The following is a 24,396-nucleotide window of genomic DNA, read 5'->3' as shown; positions in this document are numbered from 1 at the left end:
TGCTTTTACCACCGTATGACATATCAGTTGGCATTGCACACATGTCAGGTGGCTGTGAGGCAAATACATATACGTACATGTTACCTCAATCATTGCATGTGTGTGAACTCTGCTTTATCCAAGTACACAGTTGTCATCTTTGCCAAACTGTGCTGCTGCTTCACAGACCTTACGTCACATCTGTATGCTTGTGACAAGGCCAGCCACTGCAGTGATGCCTGGCCTAGGTCATCCGTGTCACGCACACTCATTATGGTTTCTATTGAATTGTGTGAGTGAGGGTTTATGGCCGAGGCATATGTCAGACCTGTTCAAATGCAGCAGAGTCTGTCAATGATGGCTATGCATTATAGGTGTAAAACAACTTGTTTGGACATGCATGCAGACCCCTTCTTGTTTATGTGATCCACCGAGGGATTTCAAAATACCTTAGGGAATGTGATTATCAAAGGAGAGATGACGTAACACTAGGTTGCATGTACACATCAGTAGCAGTTCATCATGTTGGTAGCTACTACCTATGTGGTACTGTGGGGATACTATGTTCTGTTAAGGTGGATGACTGGATGACTACATCTAGTTTTGCCTATAGCTTTACAGCATGGGTTTGACAACAGGTATCTGTCTGTATGATACCCTTGTGGAGGATGTGTGTGTCACCTGGAGAATGCAGTATAGGCCACAGTATGCATTAGCACACATGGACAGACATATCCCTACTGTGATTGCTTGTACCTAAGAGAGCCATATGCCAAACAGGAGTGGTCTCAGTAATGGGTGCAGCCGAATACCACTGGTTACTGGCATAGTATAGTACCTGAAGGATCCAAATGTTGCTGTGTGTCCTACATCTGTGTGTCAGTTGTCAAGACATCATCTAACGATTGGTTATTGTCAGGCTTTTGAAGTCATGTATACTACCAGAATGCAAAACAATGACAGATAGTAACAGTATCACCCACAGCACAGTGTCAAATCATGTCATACACACATGTGTAGTCAGGTTCCAAAATGTGTGTAGTACAATGCATACTGCCCAACAATAGAAACTATGGAGTGCTACTGTGTAATACAGAGCATGTCACCCTACCCATGTATCCACTATGTACGTACATGCAGACAGTGCACCTCCACCATTACCACAACTGTACACTTGCAAATATGTGCTACACACATCCCACACATACTGTCCACTCACTAACACATGCTGCCAATACTGCACACATTAACCAAGTGGCACATGGGCGGACAATATACAATTGGAACTAAAACTGGTGTAAACCACACTACAATGACAATCATAGCTTTAATGCATCATGCCTGCTCAGATACACCTTCAAGCATATCATTACACTCTACTGCTGACTACATGCTAACATTGCTATACTGCTATAAAGACACCCTGTGCATCAGCACCATGGTAGCCTGTTCCTGCATCGATGTTACAGATGACAGGAGGTGGCACAGGTTTCATCATATGCACAGGGTGTGTTGTTGGTCTGCCAAAGGCCTACAGTGAGCCATCCAATCGACATGTATGTGTGTGTGTGTGTGTGTGTGTGTGTGTGTGTGTGTGTGTGTGTGTGTGTGTGTGTGTGTGTGTGGGGCAAGAATAATTGTATGGGCCAATGTTGATGTAATGTGTGTGGGTATGTTAGCCCTAGGTGTCTGGATTATGTGTAGGTGTGTCTGCATGCACACAGTTCCACCATGTGGCTGACACATATGGGTACTTGTGAGACAGTCACAGACTGTACCTGCGTGGCTTTACAGATCACCGTCTCTGGCCATGGATACGGTACCTTGCCTGGAAGGGGTGCTACTGACACTATCAGGTACCAAGCCAGACTGGGTACTATCTCCAGAGGTAGATGGATGTACACTGGACCCAGGTCCCTGCTGGGACTGTCCAGAGCCACGTGCATGTGGTTTTCTAGGGTGTTCTATAGACAGCCCACCCCCAACATTGCTGGGGCTGGTACTGGCACTATGGGAGCAGCTGTTGCTTGAGGGATGTCCATGGCGACTGCCAGCCACTGATGTTGCTGGCATACATCCACATCGATGACTCAACCGTCCTGCACTGTCCTGCCAAATGGACATGACATTGTGGAGGACATCTAATGTCTCTCCCCAACGTCTATCGGTGACCTCAGTCTAATTACAGATGGCACCAGCTAGGTCATGGATACTGTCTATTACGGCGGTGTTATGTGCCCTCTGTGCCCTCAGTCCCTGTCTGGTGTACCGTTCCATATGTGCCTGTGCCTCCATGACAGCCTGGAACATGCATGAGGTTGTAAGACCTGTGGCACATCTGCCAGTGGCATGATGGGCAGCAGTGCTCCGACGAGAACCCCCGGACATCTGCCTATGTGGTACCCTTCCAGACATCTGGGTATGGCTGCTGTGTCGGGATGCATGTGCCATGGATACAACACTGTCCTGGCCAATGCCAACTGTACGCTGTCCCTCTGCTAAGGGCATTGGAGATGAATGTATTGGCGGTATGACTGTGTGCATGGATGGGGTGGACACTTGTGTAGTGTTGATTGGTGGCCCAAGGATAGACCCTGGCAAACATGCCTGTACCTCAACACACCTATCATCATTATCACTATCATGCTCAGTAACATCAGTTTCCCTGCTGCATTGAACCAGCCCAGAATCAGCACCTGTGAGAGGGAGACAGGAAACACACTTTACGACCTGTACATGATGTCAGCACACATGCACACATGCACACATGAATACATGCGCACATGCACACATGCACACATGCACACATGCACACATGAACACATGAACACATGCACACATGCACACATGAACACTTGCACACATGCACATATGTACACATGCAGACAAATACACTCCTCACTAGTACAGACACACACACACACACACACACACACACACACACACACACACACACACACACACACACACACACACACACACACACACACACACCACCAGCAATCCTGAACATATTCAATAGAGTGTGATGTTGAGGATACAGTATCACAAGCCAAACATTTATATCAAACATGACAGCATGCAGGACGTGTGTTGCTCAGCAGCATGCAGTGTGAGTGTAGACAGCCCTTGGTAATAACAGTATACATGGCCTTGATGCATGTGTGTTTTGTTCAGTGAATGGCCTCACCCTGGAACACAATGTGTACATGGACACAACATTTCTGTGCAGGTATTAAAAGCCCTGCAATGTCCTGTGCACCATCAGTCACAGGTATACATAACATGGCTGGATGTATATCAGTGTGTCACATAGATATCCATTTCTGATTAGAGCATCTGTGGCTTTAGCAGATGATTGTGGACACAGGCGTAGCACATGCATGCTATGTATACACACAGGATGAGTGGTGCATGTATACCTGATGGAATACCATTGCTCAACATAGCCATTGTACAGTGGTTATAGTGAGTGTAGGACATATTGTGGACATGCCAGTGCCAGCCATGACATGGCATGCTACCACACAACTGCAACATGAAACATCACACATACACAATGTATGTCATGTGACCTACACATCCCATAGCATTACAAGACATATGTGTGTCACTTTCTACAAATGGGGATTGCTATGCATATTGCATATAGGTGCATATGTATGCACACATACAACACTGAGGTGCATAGCAATTCATGATATGTGTATTACTGTGGCCACTGTAACTGGATGGGGTGTAGTACCATGAGCCATCATCATGTAGCATCATGTGGTCACTCAAGGCTACTAATGTGTGCCAGACCAGCACATAGCATGCTGTACCTGAACTGCAGCACCATGGCTACATTCACCATTTCACAGCCAGTTGTTACATGGGTTTGTGAGGTGCCCAATAGGGGGCATTGCCTAACATGAATGTGTTATGTGTTGAAGAGTGTTGCACAGCCACATGTTAGGCATCTACCCCTCAGGTATATTATGTGTGCTGTGTGGATGAGATTTGGGATACTGTAGTGTGATCTTACAGCGGGTGTCTGAATACGTCATGTGTAGCATGTTAATGTGTACTGCGTATGACAAAGGTGTGTATGTTGTGTGCATGTGTATCGACTCTGCCTATCCAATGTCCACTACAGTGTTGCCACAATTTTGTGGGATGCTCTGTGTATTGTATGTGTTTTAGGCAGCTACCCACGTTACTAGGATGTGCATAGTCTCACAGCAAACATGCACAGCATGCATTATGCATAGGTGCATTACATGTACATAGCCTACACCTCACCTATGACATGCACATTTAATTAGCAATATTAAAGGTATAACACACACCAGCATGGCTCTGCTGCCTTGCTGTCACACCAGGGGGACCTACAAGGATATCAGACACTTTGTCAGTGGCAACAACTGTGGCATTGCTACTGTGTGTTTGCAATCTTACAGTAGTACAATGGTGGACAGTCATAGGCCTTCAGATTATATTCCTAATTATTAGTATTGCACAACACTAGGCACCACATCGTCTAACTACACAGTACACATCTCACATAAGCATACTCTACCAACAGAGGTAACAGTATTCTACAGCTATGTCATGTTACCTGCACGCTCCATGTCAACTTACTGGGTGGCTCCAGCCTCCATGATGATACATGCTAATTGTTGTGGTTGTTGTTGGCCAGGAGCCACCTGGCTCAGGAGCAGCTCCTCCACTTTGGTGAGGGGGGGATGGATGGCTATCCCCCCCACCTGTGGCAAGCTGTTGTCTGCAGATATCAGACGCACGCTGCCGGACATATCTAATTAAATCACTGCAGTGATGGCGTACCTGCTCATATGTCCAGTTATGCATGCCTATGTCATTTACCCTACAGACAAGATCTTGCCACAGCGCAGCCCACTCATGCTGGTCCTGGCTGGTTCTGGAGAACAGCAACGCATAGTGCTGGTCCAGGCTCGCTGTGATGGCTTCTTCCTCAGCCGTGCTATATGCCGGGATACGATGGTGGGACATTACCCTGGAAGACAATTAAACAATATGTGTGAGCAAGTCATGTGGCACACATAACATTCTAAAGTACAGATATAAATTAACTGCCATATATAGCAACCTATTGGCTATCAGAAGATACACACTTTCAATGCCACATATCAGTTCTCAACTCACAGATGCCTGACAATGCCTGGCACACTCTATATATCAAACCATGTTTTGCACAGCAACAAAGTTATAACAGTATGCAAGACTATACAACAGTACATGGCACACTGTATGTGACACAATGCACCACCTAGCCACAGGAGGTATATATCATGCTAATGCATCATGAAATATGTAATCCATTGCAATGAATGTAAAGTCCACTGACAGTATTACCAGTATACCACACTAGTCGTTGATGGCGGACCCCTGCCTAACATATGTGCACATTCATTAATATAGGTGGCATACTGCTGTACTAGACTATACATGTTGCTAGATATGCAGTTATATCCTGTAACACACATATGACCGAGGCCATGGTACAGGTATACCCACACACACAGCAGACATACATAACAGAGACAAAAGTATGGCAACCCAGGTGACCTTTACCTGTGTACCTTACAGTACTGTGTGTCAGTAGTTACCAGACCTTATGACTGAGGTATGTAATCTGTGAGGACTACAGGGAACACACATAACAGTGGTTCCAATAAATGTGCACGTACACCATACTGTGCTGTTTAGGCATACGGTTTCAGGTAGTACTACAATTCATACAGGAGTTGAATTTACCAGCAGTAACACCCAATAAGCATACATGTACTGCTTTAGCCTACAATGGGACACCCCAGTCAACAACAAGGGACTACGTCAGACCGTATGGCATACTGCTTTTTTTGCCTACCAATTGCATACACATCTTTTGCTGGGATCACAGCTAGGACACATAATACCATGACTGAAACAGTTTCCCACTAAGCTATCACACATATACCGAACTGTGACACATTCACCAACACATTCACCATCACACTCAGTCAACCTCACATATCGATTATTGCAACAAGTATATGTGGGTGTGTATCACTTCATAGGTTGGTAAGAGGCTATTGGCCCTAGGGCCTATAGAACTCTAGCCATACGCTACCCTGGCCTCTGACAAACAGGTATTTAAATTTCATGTGACCCAGTCAAGCAGAGACACTGAGTTGATTGCCTGGGTGTATTCACTATCTCCCATACAATCTCCAGGATTATTTATGATGACTGCTAATTAGGAGCTTTGTTTGCTATGGATAGTTGGTTTGTTGCAGAGTATGGGATGTCTCTGAGATAGAAATCTATTCTTCCAGCATGTGCTGTTTATTGTTGTCAAAATATATGTGTGTGCGTGTGTGTGTGTGTGTGTGTGTGTGTGTGTGTATATATATATATATATATATATATATATATATATATATATATATATATATATATATATATATATATATACTATATATATATATATATGTATATATATATATATATATATATATAGACACACATACGTATGAACATCCATTGCTGTACATATAGATATACATATAGGCACATATACAGTCCACCTGTCATGGTGGGAATATCAAGTATGGGAAGGTTGTGACTTATACAGTTATGTCATAACATTGCACAGTGTTGTGCAGAATGCATTGAAGGTGTTCTCACCCCATGTAGCTTTAGCAGGCCTCACTGTCTGCAACACTGCAAACCTGATGAATCATACCCACAGCATTTAACCACCACATGTCATATACCAGCACTGTATGCTGTCTGGTCTGCCACACACTACAACCTACATAAAAATATGCACGTAACAACCTTCAACAACATATATATATATATATATATATATATATATATATATATATATATATATATATCCACCTTTCACAAACAGTTGCAGTATGTCCTTTGCTCAATGCACATGTACAGATGCTAATATATTTGACATGGACAGATCTCTCCGTATGTGTGTGCCATACAAACACAAGGACCACCACGGTTGTAAGTACATGTACCTCACGGCTGACCTGTTGGGCCTTGCTGCAACATGAACAGGTGTCACATGTGAGCACACAGTAATATTAGAGGGTGTATACATAGCTGCTAATGCTGAATTAGCATACTAGCCTGGTACAGCTGTTGCCAATGCTAAGCTACACATTAATATGACTAGCATGCATTCGTTACTCTGTCACATCCATGTTTGCATAACCGTATGGGCTACTACCCCAAACAGACATTGTACACACTACTGTACAGAACACAGATAACATGGATCAGATGTTTGACATTTAATGCTGAACTACATATGTCACCGTCACATCCCACTGCACACAGCAACACACTCATTTCCCCATGCCAGTGGTTATGCGGGGCATCTGTGCATCGATGCGTACTGCTGCCACATATGGATGATTCAAACTGTATAGAGTACTCTTCATAAACATCTACTACATTCCAGTAAATACATAGCTGTTACATACCTTTCCTTTGTATGTGTTCGTATTTGTTGCTGTATATCCTGATATATTTTTTTCCCAATATATGTTTTGCTTTCAATATCTCTTTTATTTATTTATTTATTTTATTTATTTTACATTTGTTGACCGGGCTAGTCTAATTAGATATATGTTCATTTTCAGTAGAGGCCCAGGGAGAAAAGCTCCAAATTTTAATACAAAGTAAAAAGCCAGTCAACCTAAAATTTAAGACAGTCCAAATCAGCATGCAGATATAAAAAATATATAATAAAAAACTAAAAACGATAAAATATAATTTTTTTTTTTTTTTTTTGAGATGAGCAGAGAAACAATATTTTAGATGTACTTAGAATAAAAGAAAGGATAAAGTGAGAAAGAGGACGGGAAAAGATAGGAAAGGTATTGGAGATATAATAGGATGAGTAGAGGATTAGATGATTTTCATAGAGCTAAGAAAGTTAGTTTTATGAAGGCAAACATGCACCTAAGAAGAGAGGAAAGAAAAGAAGCTTTTGAGTACTTGTTCAAAGGGTAAGTTTCCAGTCTTAAGAAGTAGCTGCGGAACTTTATAAAACATTTATTGGGTTATTGGGTAGAGAAGGGGAAGAAGGAAAGGGAGATGGGAGACAGAAGGGCTAGCTAGTCAGGGTTAATACAGGGGCAGAGCCATTTGTTATTAAGGTACAATTTGAGATTCTTCTTGAAAATAGGAAGAGAAGTCAGGGATATGATATCAGCAGGTAAATTGTTCCAGTGTTTCCCAACTGAGTTGGAGAATAAGCCATCTCCTGCAGTGTTTTTAGGTGTAATAATGTTGATCAGAAGTTTGTTAGAGGAGCGTAGATGTTTTAGGTTATGATAAGGGGTAATAAGGCTGGTGAGTATTGGACTTTTGGTGGGTTGGCATAGGGTTTTGTGGGCTATTACTAGTTGTTGAAGTATAATCTGATTAGGAAGTTCGAGCCAGCCAAGTTGTCTTAGATTAATTGCAGTGGTGGGTTCTAAAAGGAGATCCGGTAGCAAATCTAGCAATGTTGTTGTAGGATATAACTAGTTTATTAAGGTTTTTTTTGACAGGTTGGTATAAATAGGACATGCATAGAGTAAAGTAGAGATTAGATGGGTCTTGGCTAGGTTAATTCTAGTAGTTGGGGTAAGAAATGGTTTAATTCTATATAGGGTTCCTATTTTTTTGTTCACACTTTTTATAGTAGAGTTAATGTGATTCTCAAAATTGAGTTTATTATCAATTGTAATTCCTAGTAGTTTTGTGGTGGTTTCGGGGGAAATACTAGTATTGTTGTTTGAAGTGATTGAGAAATGTAGGGGTATTTGGTTACATGTTGGGGAGAAGAGTAGAAGTTTTGTTTTCTTAGGGTTGAGTAGGAGGCAGCATTGGGAAAACCAATGTTCAACTGTGTTAAAGGCTTTTTGTGTAAGAGACTGAAGTTCAGCATAAGAGGTAGCTGTGCAGATAATAGTGGAGTCATCTGCATATTGGATACAGTTAGAAAAAGGGATAGCTGATTGAAGGCCATTGAAAAAGATGGAAAAAAGAAGTGGACCTAAGATAGAGCCTTGTGGGACACCTAGGGAAATAGGAAGGTAGTCAGATATTGAGTTTTTCCAGAGTACTGCTTGTTGGTTTTGAGGTAAGATTGAAACCAAGTTAAGCTGTTAGGATCCAGTGATAGAGAATTGAGAATGTGGATGAGCATTTTGTGATTTACTATGTCAAAGGCTTTAGACAGTTCAATGAATAGTGCAGAAGAAAGATTGTTTAAGTTGCGGTTAGTGTTGATGGTGTTTGTGAAGGAGAGCAGAGCAGTGGTGGTACTATGGGAAGGTCTGAAGCCATGTTGACAGCTAGCAAGTAGGTTGTTTTGGAGAAGATGATTTAGTAATTCTTTATGGATACATTTTTCTAAGATTTTGGCAATAGGAGATAACAAAGCTATGGGACGATAGTTAGATAGATCAATAGATTTTCCCACCTTTGTGTAGTGGGATGATGTGAGATATTTTCCAGATATCAGGGACAGTTCCTTCATTGATGGATCTGTTTATCAAAATAGAGATAGGAAAAGCTACAGCTTTGGCTCCTATTTGCAGAAACTCAGCAGGGAGTTTGTCTTCAGAGGGTGAGGAGGGCTTACGTTTTTGAAGTAGTGAAGAAATATATGATGTAGGGATGGGATGGAAGTGAAATGAGGATGGTGTATTAACGGAGAAGGGGTGCAGATTTCAGGTGTCAGGAGATAGGTGACTCGCCAGGTTTTGTATAGTATTTGTGAAGTAGGAATTAAAGGAATTATCTATTTGTATAGGGTTATCAGGGTTAGAATCCTGTGGGTTGGGTGTGATTGTTTGGCCTGGGGATAGTAGATTATTAATGGTGGTCCAAAATTATTTAGGTTCCTTATTGGATATTTGTTGTTGGCGAAGGTAGTAGTTCTGTTTATCAGATAGTATGGCTTTTTTTGTTTTGTTCCTACATTCACGAAAGGTTTGATGGTCAGCTTGTTTTTGGAAGTATGCCATTTTGCCCAGTTTTTGTTTCTGGTTATGATTAGTTGCCTAGTATTGTTGGTTATCCAGGGGGCAGGTTTGGTTTTTATTCTAATCTTGCGTATGGGAGCATGCAGATCTAAAATAGATAAAAAATGTGGAATTGAAGTATTGAACAGCATCATTGAGAGGTAGTGACTTTAGAGGAGTCCAGTTACAGTGATGTAGTTGCGTGAGAAAGAGTTCTGAGTTAAATTTTTTTTTTTTAGCGTAATGTACGGAAAGAGGTAGGAAAAGTGATGCTAGATTTTTTTCTTATAATATAAGTTAACATGTGGTCGCTTAGATCATCTGGTAGGGTGCCTGAAGACTAGGTTTGTTGGGGAGTATTAGTAAGTATCCAGTCTAAAATGGAGTCTTTATTGCTACTTTTGTTAATTCTGGTCGGGCCTGAGATAAGTTGAGAAAAGCCGTGGAGATTAATATGGGAAGTGGGGTTTGACTGGTTGCAGTGATTCCAATCAATATTTAGGTCACCAAGTATGATTGTTTCTTGTGGGACAGTTAATGCAAGCAAGATGAGAATGTTCTCGAGTGTGTTAATATTATTTCCTGGGGGGAGGTATGTACAAATGATATAGATGGCTTTACTTTTATTTATTTGAAGTTTAGAGCATATAAGTTCGGCATTAATGTTTATGGGGAGGTTCAGGTTAATGGTGCTGATTTGTAGGTGAGTTTTGAAGAGAATAGCAACACCTCCTCCCTTTTTTGTTGTGCGGTCTAGTCTAATTATATTATAGCCTGGTGAGGTAATTTCACCGTCTTTAATAGTGGGTTTTAGCCATGTTTCTGATAGGCATAGGATGTCAAATTGGTTGACATGAAGGAGTGCATGTAGTTGTGTGATTTTATTGCAAATACTACGTATAATCAGATGAGCTATGGTTAGTGAGTTGGTAGATCTGGTTGCAGGTATGTCATTGTCTGGGTTGTCATTGTTTTCAGTGGTTAAGGTCTGGGTGTAATGTGGGCCTGGGTTAGGATGAATATCTCCATCTAAAAGTATGTTGTGCAGTGTTTGATGTTTGGGTTTAAGGTTTAAGGTAAAGTAGTAGGCAAGTTTTTTTGTTTTTCGGGTTATAAAATTTTAAATGAGTTAGTCTGTGATATTTAGCTGTGGAGTAGTTGGAAGTGTAGATGGGATTTTGGAATGTCACAGGAGATGGTGAGATAGGAGATGAGGTTTGAAAAGAGGGAAGTGAAGAGGTGGAGTGTATGGGTTGTTCATAGTAGGTTAGGTAATAGGATGTAATAAGAGGAGTTAAGAGTAATAGGAAGAATAAAGAATGGTTTTGAGATGGATAGAATGTTATATTCATTGTTGGGATGTGAGGTAGAAGATAGAGTATGAAGAATGGTGGGACAGATAGAGTTTGAGAAGTATAGTAAGTTGTAGTGAGTTAAAGGTGGATGATAGTGTTGTAATTGAAAGGTGTGGTGCGATGAAGGGGAGGGGTGTTGTAATTGTGGTTGTGTAATAGGTGTCAATTGAGTAGGGGTGTGGTTTGTGTTGTTATAAAAGTAGGACCACTGGGGTGGGTGGGAATTGGGGGTAGGGTAGGGGAGCGGAGTGAGCCCGGAGGTCGAACGGAGCGGGCAGAGACAATAGAGCTGAATGTAGAGGAAGGCAATCAGCAAAGTGGGAGAAACACAACAGGTAAGCCTGGTGGTTAGAAAAAGGTGGACAGAATGCAGAGGTAGGAAGGAAGAGAGTCAGGATACAAGACTGGTAGTTGCTGATGGCAGAGTGCCTGGGGAAAAGGAGAAAGGTGGTAGATAAGTGTAAGTAGAGACTGAGAACCGAGTGATTGGGGGTTTGTAACAGGAAGCTTACAGAAGTGGGGTAGGAAATAACAGGGCAGAGGCTAGTAATTAAGAAGGTTACCGAAGCGAGGTAGGAGATTACAGCTCAGGAAAATGTTACTGTACAGAGTTAATTTGTAAAGCTCCACCTGGTGGCCACTCTTGTCATGGCAATGGTTTTGTCTTAGAGGAGCTGGGGACGAGGAAGGGAATAGGAAAGGGTAAGTAATACGAGGGGTAGGACTGTGGAAGATAAGTAGAAGACAGTGGGGGGTGGATAAGGCTGCTGGCTAGCCTGCCTGTTTAGTTGGCCAAGTCTAGATAATTTAGGAACTTTATGTAGAAGAAATTAAATTACATGTGGTTACATGAAGTCAGTATCGATACATACTTTCAAAGCCTTTTATAGGTCAAACATTTCTGGATGATGTTAGGGGTTTTCTTAGGTGCCTTAGTGTTCCTAGGTATCAGAAGGATGCAGGTAGGTAATTGTTGGAGGGACAAAACTGGAACACAGTATGAATCCAGTAACAGGAGCAGGACGCACAGCAGCCAGGTCTGGGGAAGTTCAAGATTTTTCTTTAAATAGATTTTTATTTCAGAATATATTGATTTTCAATATTTTTTTTCAATATATTTCTTTTTCAATATTTTTTTTTTCAGTTTTTTTTCCTATATATTTTTCTTTCAAATTTTTTTCAATATATTTTATTTCAATGATTTTTTTTTCAATATAGTTTCTTTTCAATATATTTTTTCAATATAATTTCTTTTGTCAGTATACTGATTTTTTTCAATGTATTCTTTTTGTTATATTTCTTTACTTTACATCACTTTTTATTTTATTTTCTCTCTCTCTCTCTCTCTCCGTACCTACAATGGAATGGTTGCATGTGTGGACAGCAAGTACAGCCTGCTTTTATAGGTATCTGCACATGTGCATGTGATGGCCTCTGTACCAAGTGGTGGCCGCCATTTGGCAATTGCATGCAGCCTGCTGTGTAGTACTTGCAGTACTCACTGTCATAGCAACCCAGTGCTGTAGATTGCAAGGTCAGGTAGGCGTAGCCCTTTCAGAATTCCAGAGTGGGGACCATGCTTGTTTGCTGTGGACACCGTTGTGTAAGTCAGAAAGTTGTTATACTTCTTGTAACTGTTGCAAAGGGTGTAGCCAGTTATTTGTATGTTGTACTCAGACTTGAATGTTGCCTCTTTCAGTGCACAGTTGACAGTGTAGAATTGTACTCACCCCTAGAAATGCTAACACAAGATACATGGGAGTATGAAGTTTCTTTACAACATCTACAGTTAGCTGCCATACATATGTAGTTATTGAGATGTTTTCATTTGGCACATGAACTGTTTGGACACAGTTATACTGTGGATATTAATTTACTCACTACTGCACTGTTTGTGCTTTTTATTTTGTTGACATTATCACAGGATGCTCATGAAACTGGACAATTCCAGTACTGAGTATGCCTACCTACATCCATGTTGTACCTTGAACACACTGGTATTTTGTACATTTGGGTGGGAATTGTCCTGCTATGATACTGTGTGGGGGTTGTGAAGTGCTGCTGTAACAGTATTTACTGCTAGAATGTCTGGTTCTGTTATCACAGTCATGTAATGCAATTCCACAACAACTGCTGGTAAAGTTCCACAGAACAGGTTTTGTGTTATGGCATTCCTATCTTTCCTTTACATTCACACATTCTGATGCATGATATATATATATTTCAGCAACATCCTGCTGTATATCTACTGTGGCCTAGTGGTACTTCATGCAGTCTAGTGTGTCCAAGGTCCGGGGTTCGAGATTGATAGTGGTGTTTTATTTTGCTGCTGAGCAGAACAAGGCCCCTCATATGCAGGGTGACTAAGGCACTTTTAAGCAGTTGTAAGCGGGTTTGCATGATGCTTAGCAATACTTAGCTAAGTGCACACATGCGCACACTCGCTCATACCTGCTTACTGCTGCTTAAAAGTGCTTACTCCCGCTAACCCCCGCGATCATTTCTTTGAAAGAAAAGAAAATGGGGAGATAGGAAAGTGGTGAAAAAGGGGCACAAAGAGGGGAAAGACAGTAGGGAAACCAGCTCGGGATGTACAGGACGGGTGTAGGGAAGGTCCATAGCTGCCCATTTCTTTAACAGCAACAGCTGTGCATATACTAGTAATTTGGAGGGAATTTTGAAACCTTCCACCCCTGAGAGAGGGGTGAGGACAATGAAGTATGTTGTACTGCCAATTGAATTTCAGTTTCTGTGTCCAGCAGACAGTTGTGCAAAATGGGCAGCTATGTATGGGGCGTAATTTTTTGTGGGAGCAGATTGCCCATTTTTTTTTTCAGGTGAGAGTGGAATGTGGGTTTAGGGGAAGTAGGTATGTTTTGGGAGGTAGGTTGGGGAGGTAAACAGACAAGACAAACAAGATGCATACAGGGGCGGAATATGACACATGGGGTGGGTGAACACAATTGACAGGGAAGGATATTTGGAAATCGCAAGCCCATGAGCCCACAGATGGTAACAGTGGAATTGAGATCCCCACCCATGGGCAGTCACCACTGCACCTTCACAGCCCAGAGGGTGGCTGTACTGGGGGCTGCGTAGGAGGGGCAGGCTCACCCATGAGTCGCGCCACTCTTGCCTCAAGCTGGTGTAGGGGATCAACGACTGAACACTGGATCTCCCTATGCACCACAGCCTGGACCCTTCAGAGGGTGACAGGTGGCCCTCCTCTGGCCACATTTGCACAGGGAGGATGAGCCCCATTCCCTGCAGTGCTTCCACCTGAAGGTGGCACAGAGCCAGTGGAGGAGGAGGTCCCGGGCTGGGCACCGGACCTGCTGGTGCCAGGTGCCATCGCCAGCTGAGGTGGGACAGATGGGTCTGCTGGGACCGGCCTTCCCATACGTTCTGTGTTTAGGTGTATTTAATGACAATATAGCCAACAGCATTCCAAATTAGTTGTAACAGCATGCAATAATATTCCCATTAACCCAACACACCACAGTTCCAACAGTTGAACAGCAAGCATAACACATGCATATATTGAACAACAGTGGACATTCCAACAGCATGCAGGAATGATTGGTGGCAACAGGCCACCAAGATTGTGGTGTTTGAACAGGGCACATGCATCAAAGTTATGCAGATATTTATAAACCAATAGGACATATGTCCCAACAAATATTTTGAGATTATACATACCCATTGAGGTGTAGAATTGCATTGTTTATGCACATACAGTAGGGTGTAAAAAGATACCTCCATTAACAACTTATATGAACTTATAGTTTGCACTACATTCCTATTGACTGCAGGTATATATCCCCTACATGTATTATTACACTAGGCAATGTCCATTATGTTGTGGGATGTGTTTTGCTAGTTCATTATGTACCTGACCTGCATCTAATATACAAACTGTCCAGGATGCAGATGTTATTTATATTCATATGTCTACATATCTGGATGTGTTCAGGTGACATTATCAGTTATATTTTAACAGCCCCCTACATTTGTAGCAGCACACTGACATTTCCGGTGCACACAATTACAAGCTACTCATGTGCCAGATTTACCTATACATGCCAGCCTTGAAACTACAGTTGAGGACTGTATATATGCTTAAGAGATACTGACACTCCCTTCATCCTCTTTCTATGGGCCTACCCAAGTGTGGGTTGACAGTGCTTAATACAACACTACTATTTCTATACTGCAAGAGTACATCAACATTTCAAAGAAAGTGACATAGACACACTACAGGTGTTATACCTTTATTAATTACATTACACACTATTCTAGTGGCTCTCTCATTTATTTGTTATTACAGTGCATGCAGACATCTTATTCAGGATGTATTATACCTTCATTTATAGTTTACAACACTCTTTTTCAGGCTCTCTTACTTATTTTACATAACAGTTCATGCAGAGAGATTATTCAAGCCTTATTATACCATTATTATTGGGCTAAGACACTTTTAGTCAGGCTCTCTCACTTATTTTATATAACAGTACATGAAGAAAATTACTAACCTGCCTGGTGGCACAGCCTTAGCAGCCTATCTGCATAGGCTTGCTGATTCGCAGCATGGACAGCTGCAGCTGTGAAGTAAATGAAGTGATACTGAGACATATACCTATCCATACTACCGACTACACTGGCAATTTTTACATACTTCATTCCATGGCTACCTACTCGGTAGTGGGACATTCTGCATCCCACAGGCCTCCTGTATCCATTGGTTCAGTTGGTCCTGCTTGTGTCTCTTCAGGTCTGCATGGTGATGTCTAACCTGCTCACCAGTCCGAGGGATGCCTGTGGCACTGGTGAGTTCATGTGCTAAACGGTTCCAGGCCTCCACTTTGTATTCCGTGCCCTGGAACTGGCCCTGCAGGAGTCTAGCATCATGATGATGGACGAGGAGCCAAATCATCACTTTTGACTCCTCAATGCCCCACCATTAAGCTCGGAAGCGAGAGCCCTCTCCGACACCAGCCATTCCTGCCTGCAGATGGGAGCTATAACCAGTTATAGTGAATATTCCCACCTATGGAGCTTAAATATGCCTCATTTCCCAGACTTATTTGTGATTGGCCGGATTTGAAAGTTCTCAGCTGAGTGCACACCTGCTTAGCACTGAGTAAACTTTGATTCATATGTATATGTGTGTTGACAGTCCATGAACATCAAATGCTGTCATGGCTTAGTGGATCAGTACTGTGATTATGGTGCACACTATCCCGGGTTCGAGACCTGTCATTGCTTTTTTATTTTACTACTGGCCTTACCGGTAGGGGGTGTGGCTGTGTTTAGCCGACTTTGTTCAACTTTGCCCAACGTTGCTCGATGTTGCTCTGCATTGCCTGATGTTGCCTGTCATTGTGCTAGTTAGCGTGGTGCGCACCTCCGCACAAACATGTTTGGTTTTCGCTTGTTGGCGTGATGCGCAGCTCCGCGCAACGCTATTGCGCTGGTTAAACCAGTGCTTAGCTATGAGCAATTATTCTTAAATGTGCTTAATACTGGTAAACGTTGCTTAGCACTGCTTCACATTGCTTAAGATTGGTTATTTATGCATTCATTAGTATGCATAACCATTTCACCTTCTTATATATATTTAAAATATCGCTCACTACTACATAGGTCATTTCGATGCATTTTAATATAATTTAAAAGGTAAAATTCAGGAATTATTTTTATGCACGGATTTCCTGCAGAAAATGGAAAGGGGAGTGGTGGGACTCGAACCAGGAATGACTCCTCTTTGTGCAAAGGCTCTGCCACTACACTATTGCTATTTGGCTTAATTTGCATATAAGTGGCATATTATACTCTTCGATGTCTATACTGCTAACTGTAGCTAAGCAATGGGCACATCCGCGCACACACATGCAAATAAAGGCAGCTATATGGTGAATACTAAAAAAAATTGGTTTACATTTTATTTCATTTGTACAGGGCTTTTGAATGTGGAGGAGTGTAGTGTTGGGGGTATACACATTTGAGCGGACTCGCTCATATCTGCTGACATTTGCAGAGTTAGGCACCTGCAAGGGCATGGATATTTGGACTGCTCGGCAGTCTGACACACCCCCTGCACTCCTACATGCTCCGTGTTAGCCTGGGAGTTTAGTCAGTGCACCCTCATGCATATGCATGACAACACTGATGTCTAACTTTTAGACGGCAGTCTCTGAGTAGGACTTCATTCGTCCTACACAGAGGATTACTGAATCCCCCCTAATATGAATGTTACACATTTAATCATCATAAAATGAGCTAAACAATTTGGTGTTACACCATCAGAACATCTCTTGTAAGCAGATCTTTTCATTCTTTGATTTTAGATATTATCTAGTAACCATTCTGTAGCATGCCTGAATTTATAATAAGGGCAATTTGTCAGAATCAAATACTTAGCAATAAGACAGCAAATGCTGCTTTCCCATCAGCTAATTGTTCAGTGATTTCTTTATCCTAATTTTACTTGTATGATGGTAATCAAAATTACATTTGGGTTGATAGAGATTTATCACTAAAGTGTCTATAGGAAACTTTGCAAATGCTGTAAATTCAAATACAATTAGCATCCAATCTAGAGGTAGCTGTAAAACAAATTGTAAAGCCTTTTCTATGTGGGTAAATCTCCCACAATGTCTGCAATGGCCCAACACTCCCTATACTCCTGCTCTTAATCTGAAGGATGACTGAGATTTCTACACCTTAAGGCTACAAGTTAATTTTCACAGATTCTTTAGAAGATAGTGAGATTCTGTCTTTCAGCAAAAAAAAAAGTTTTACAATACATTTTCACTTATAAAAGCAGCCAGCCAATTTCATGGCACTACAATATTTATTTCTTTTATAAAAGAAAAAAAATAAACATGAGATTGGAGACAATTTCATTTTCCAGCTTTTAATAATTAATACAAGCTGCAAATAGTAAGCAGACTATTCTGTACTGTTAAAGGTGCTAAATTTAAGTTTCATCTTTCAAATTAAACAATAAGCTAATAGATAACAAGGAGACATTTCTCAGTTACAGTGCAAGATTAAATAACAATTAATTTCACCTTATTAAGTTAAAACAAATTGCAAATTATCTAGGCCCAAAGAATACTTTAATAGTTCCCATGCTTGACTTTCCTTACAACTTTAAATTTGTCAACACACCCTAGACACCCAGCTACTGCTTCATTTCCTTAACATGTTCCTTCATAAATCTGTTTCAATGTCAAAAGCCAGAAGTTTAATTGGCATCATGACGTTTCAAGCATTTATTTTGTTATTTTAAGGGTCATCTTCAGGACTGCTGTCATAGTTTTTAGAAATCCAAAATTCTGTTTTGATCAAACCCATTATTTTTATTTACTTTGGCAGTGGCTAAGTATAAGATTCTGATTATTTTATTTTGCTTGTATAAAGCATAACTGTTTTATAACAACTTGTTATCAATGGAAGTTGGATTTCTAATAATGACTATCTCTGTGAGAATGTAGAGTTTATCAAAACAGTTGCTAGAAAACAATGCACCAGTCATAATAAAACATAATCTGTCTTCCACTCCCAAATAAGTATGCAATTCCCCAGAAAAAAAAAATAATGATAAATATAAGTTTTTTCAGTTGTTATACCTTTCTGTTCCCTTTTTTGCAAACTTTGACATTTAATTTCCAACTGAATGATATCATGTTTTGCAATGTGATGTTTTATTTTTCTCATAAATGGAGTTCTTTCATCAAATATACTTTTATCCATGCTTCCCAAAGTTCTCATAATTTTGGTAACTATCTCTTTAGGTATTCTTCTACTCCAGCTAGTGCAAAATTCCAGTTTTATGTGACTTTATCTCAATTATATATCCTCTCTCAGGTATATCCTCAGTCATTTTGAATGCCCTATCACATTGTGGTTTGTCCTATATCTTTCTAAAACAATTGGACTATGCTTGTTTCCCACTTGCAAGTTCTCCAACACATATGCCATTTATGGGCTAGCCTCATCCAACGTTCTCAGTATCTCACTCTACTTTTTTTGATGACTCAGATATGCAACTACCAGAACATACAGGAAATGGTCTATAACACATACCATGTGAAATATGGCCATAGCAATGAGTGTATTTAGACTACTGAATGGATGCATCCAATGTATTGGCACATTAGGAGGGTCACTCCAACACAGTTCAGACATATTCAGCAATCTATTTGTTGTCTGTGCCATGCTACACAATATGACATTGCTCAAATAAGTGCGACAGTAGATGAACATTATGGTAGTTTATTCTATAATAGTCATAGCAGCATCAGAAGGACATAGTTTAAATCAAGGGAGAATTAAGCAGCAGCAGTACCACAATTAAGAAAGAAGTGGAGCAATACATTGCAGTATTGTCAAAAAAGTGACACCAGATTCACAACTATATAGACCATGATGGAAAAAAACACAGAATAAAGTGATCCAAGGTGTGCAGGGCAGTGCATGGAGACACCGTGTTTTGCTTCTGACATCACCTTACTAAAAATGGTTTTGGTTGGGTTGGATGCACTTTTCCTTACTTGCACAGGCTGGATGACACACTGACAGATAACTGTAAAACTGTAATATGGGATAGGTTCATAGCAGGTGAATGAGGTAGGTATGTACTCTGGGAAGTTATCGGGAATCAGGGTTCACATCATCCGGTGGTGGGATCAAGCAGCCATGATGTAACCATTGGCATTACCAACTGTGTTGGCTGGTGGTATCAGTGGTCAATGCATTCATATGCAGTATTGAGGCATAACTGCAGGATTGTGTGCATGCAGCCTGATATGCCATTCCATGTGCTAAGCCTGATGAGCACCATCTACTACTACATGAATGAGACCCAGAACAAGGGGCTGCAGGCCATGTGCCCAGATTTCACAGTGAAGGAGAAGAACTATTAAGCCTTGAATGTGCAGTTTCATAAGATGTCCCAAATGCTGTGTGGGAGAAGCATTGCCATCCATAACCTGGACAACACTCTCAACCAGGGGTGGCAGGGTGTGTGACCACACACAACAGTGCTGTTGATTAACCCACAGAATATGGTATAGTACGTGGCTGAGCAGTTTATATCCATATCCCCCTAAGAATGTGGACTACATGCATTTGAAGGCTGACTGGATTACAGGTGCAAAATATCTCATGCAGTTGCCAGTGCCTTCGGTGACCATAGTAGGACTATGTTCTCCCTGTTCCTCTACTCCATGTCACTATGCATTTGTTGTACTTCATCCTGCAAGCCATGATATGCACTCAACATCTCTGCAGAACTGTGTACAGCAGCTGTCTTTGACTGGATCAGTGAGCTGCATGCTTGAAGGTCACTTCTGAGTGGCATAGCCATATTAGGGACAATCATGTAGTCAAGGTGATGCCACTCATCCTGTGTTTTTTTCTGTGAGCTGGTTATAATTAACACAGTGGCACCATGCATTTTAGATGCCAGCATGCTTGTCAGATCCTGTGTGTACTGGGGGGGCAATTAGAGATCATTAGGGGTATCACAGGTTCAAGATGGGTGTCGTATTCTGTTGAGGCTGTGTGTATACCCTGTACCTCTTCTAGGGATTCTATAAAAGTGTACACTGGTCAATCCTACCCCCCTGTACTGTTGCAGGTAGTGCCAGTAAGTCACCAGACCATGCACATGCATGTTGCTATCATCATCAGACACATGCATGCTGCTGACATCAATATTGTGTTGCCCCATTGTGCTGAATCCTCCACTAGAGGAACCTGTGAAAGCATGAACATGCATGGATGTCACCACTGTCAGCCCACACAGGTATGCCTCTATAAAACAATATGAGACTTTAATTTATATATAAGAAAGCTGATCTTGAGAACATTTACTTTGTGACATCATGTTTCCTAAAACTGATTACAACTTTAAGAAAAATGTACTTTTAACCTGCCTCTTTGGCTGACATTAAATGCATTTGAGTCTGTAGTAAAGAACTTATGGAGGTTTTAAATAAAAACTCCAGAGGGAAATATCATAACCTGGCAAAGGGTAAAAGGTTACACAGTCAAGCCATTCAGTAAACCATTCAGTAAAACTGCAAAGCTAGAGTCTTCACTGAGCAATAACTTAAACCCGCTGTACTGAAGTTCCATGAGGTGTATGCAAAGGACCCCATACTAGTGTTTCAGCTGAATGGCTTCTGAATGCCCTTGACTTTTTACTTTTTAATTCTTTATGGGTACATTCCATCCAATAAAGCCAACTTAGTGCACCAGGAAGAGCATGGTTTTCCCATGTTTCTTGTACAGGTTGAAGCAGTTGCTGGACAGTTCTAACTGCTCATTGCAGATAATGGATGCCCAGCATAAGACTGGCAAAAATGTTAACCAATGTCAGTCGCATCATATAGTGTGGTGAGCAATGTCAGTATCACTACAGTAATATGATGTGGTGCTTGCGTGAACTTTTTCTCCGGTGCATACCTCTCAACCTCTTAGAGCAAAACATCTGGACAAAGCTTAAAATGATGGTGGGACAAATAGGGACATATTTTAAATATTGCTCTTACAAACTTAGAAAGTTTTTAGAATAATATGTTTTGCATTAGCATGAATTTTCTGAAGGGTTTGGAGTCTTAAACTCAAATTGTTGTCATTATTTAATGACTTCCATCCTCAGCTATTTGCCAGAAAGCTACAAGCAATTATGGGGACCATAAGATCCAAAACACTAGTCATATACACCTTTACGTAGATGCAGTTTAAAGTTCTTCCATAGCACTCAGTTCTTAAATTGATAAGTGCTGGGCACAATGATCCTGGTGTAAATTTGTCTTTACATGTCCAGTCATCAAGACTAACCCAAGTTTGATCTGTAGTTGTAACTTATTCCACAGGTTGGGAATTCATTCAGTTAGGAACTATCCCTCCAGTGAGTCTTTATTTATGTTGTGTATTTAGATCCCTCATGAGGGTTTTTGTAAATCCACTAGTTTTAAAAAACACAAAAACAAAAATCTAACAAAGCTAGATTTTCCACTGTGTGACACCGTAAACCTCTTGTATCAGAGGCAACATGGGATATATGCAAATTACCCCTTAAGGATATCAGGTGTTTTAGCTAAATGGCACGAGTTTTGTGAAGAAATAGGAGGTCAACCAGGATAGACTTTTTCATAGTTGAAAATTGAGACACAGGTTACCTCAGAGCAGCTGGTAGGCTACTGAGTATAAAGAAAGTCTCATACTAATCTAATGGGATAGTTAAAGGACTTAAGGCATTCAGTTTTCTTGTTTAAAAATCTTTGGAGCCTTTCCTCATGAGCAGTAGGATTGGAATTACATATACATCCTGATGAATGGTCTGACAAGGGAAAACTGCAATGATAGGATGACGTCTTTGGATCTTGAAGCTATTCCCATGGAAATTAACTTGCTAAGATGAAATGATTTCTTGTTTTTGGGTGAAACATTAATATTGAATGAGAGAGAATTTTTTCCATATAAATTCTCAGATCACTTATGACCACATCTGTATGAAGAAGAATGCCATTTGTAACTTAAGATGTGGAAATAGCTTTTTACCAAATGCTGGCTGTTATGATGCACTTTTTTGCATTTAACTTGAAGCTGTTTTAGGTATGCCAGGTCAGTTTATATTACACACCGTGCTGGAGCTGTTTAGTATTAAATGCAACCTTGAGTATTGCCTAGCATTTTTATGGAATTACATTGGGATGAAACAACTAGGCTTAAAATTACCTCTGGGTCGATAACCTAGTAATCTCCTATGATCCTGTGATTAGAGCATGAGCAGATAATGGTGCTCAGCCAGCTATCATCATCAAACTGGGTCACCCAATCTGTAAGATGCTGGAGGAAATCATTTCTGGGTCCTTGTGGAATACCTAAAGTAACAGAAAATCAGCATAAGACATCAAATATAATGTGTTAAGGTTCATAGTAATTGCATTAATGAAAAGAGAAAGTAGGTGGTGACCAATTGCAGTGCCCTGTGGTAGCCCTTTTAATCACTGAATATAAGAAGTCTGTGAGTGGTCAGTAATGATCCAAAGGCTTATTTCTATAAAATAACTATTTAACTATTGAAGTTTCTTGTTCTTATCAGACAGGTGGAGTTTACTGGACAATTAGTGATCCTTTGCAAAATCAAAAGCTTTCATAAGCTCATTAATGAGGGCTCCAGTTATCTCACCTTTATCCATGGCTATAATAAAGTCACCAGACAGAAGTGTACTACAGATAGTACAGTCTTTGCAATTACTCTCTAGCCATAAGAATACAGGTGATTTCTGACCAAAGAAGCAATTACTGCTTTTGTAAGTTTTACTAGAAGAATAAGAAGTGATACAAGCCTGAAAGATATTTCCTATTTTAGAGGATTTGCCTTGACAAGGATATAACACTTATGTTCTTCCACAGATGGATGGCTGAGTCAGATTTGAAGATGATATTAATAATTTGCCTAAGGGTACTGCAATGAAGGTATGGTCTTAAGAACTTTAGAGAGAAAACCATCAGAGCTCAGTTGTCTGTATTATGGGATTTATCAAAGCCATTTGATGGCTTTAGGAAAGATGAATATTAGCCAAGTGAAGGCAGGTGGTAAAGCTAAGCAATTTCTTAGTTGTCATGGCAACCCACTGTTAATTCAAGGCAGATAACTCACTTCATGCTGGCAGAAAATGATATCCAGGTGACTAACTACAGTCTTGGGATCTGGAATGTGCTCATCATTGAGTAAAACAGTGGGTCTTGTGTTCTGTTTATCTCTACTAATGATATTGCTTACTCTGGCCAAGACATTCATTGGGTTACTCAGCAGAGCAAGCTGCCTCTGCTTGTTGAATTGAGCCTTTACTCTCTCTTTTTGTATGCCTTCCACTGCATCAGATGCAGTTAATATAATAAGAGCATCCAAATTCAGGCATCAATTTAAATATGACAGTGTAAAATACAAAAAGACTGCAATGAATGTTAGCACTGACAATTAAGAAATGTAA

Source organism: Protopterus annectens, chromosome 10.part0 (assembly GCF_019279795.1).
Source record: "Protopterus annectens isolate FY-2018-M chromosome 10.part0, PAN1.0, whole genome shotgun sequence".
In the NCBI taxonomy this organism is placed as follows: domain Eukaryota; kingdom Metazoa; phylum Chordata; order Ceratodontiformes; family Protopteridae; genus Protopterus; species Protopterus annectens.
Note: the sequence above shows the minus strand (reverse complement) of the source record.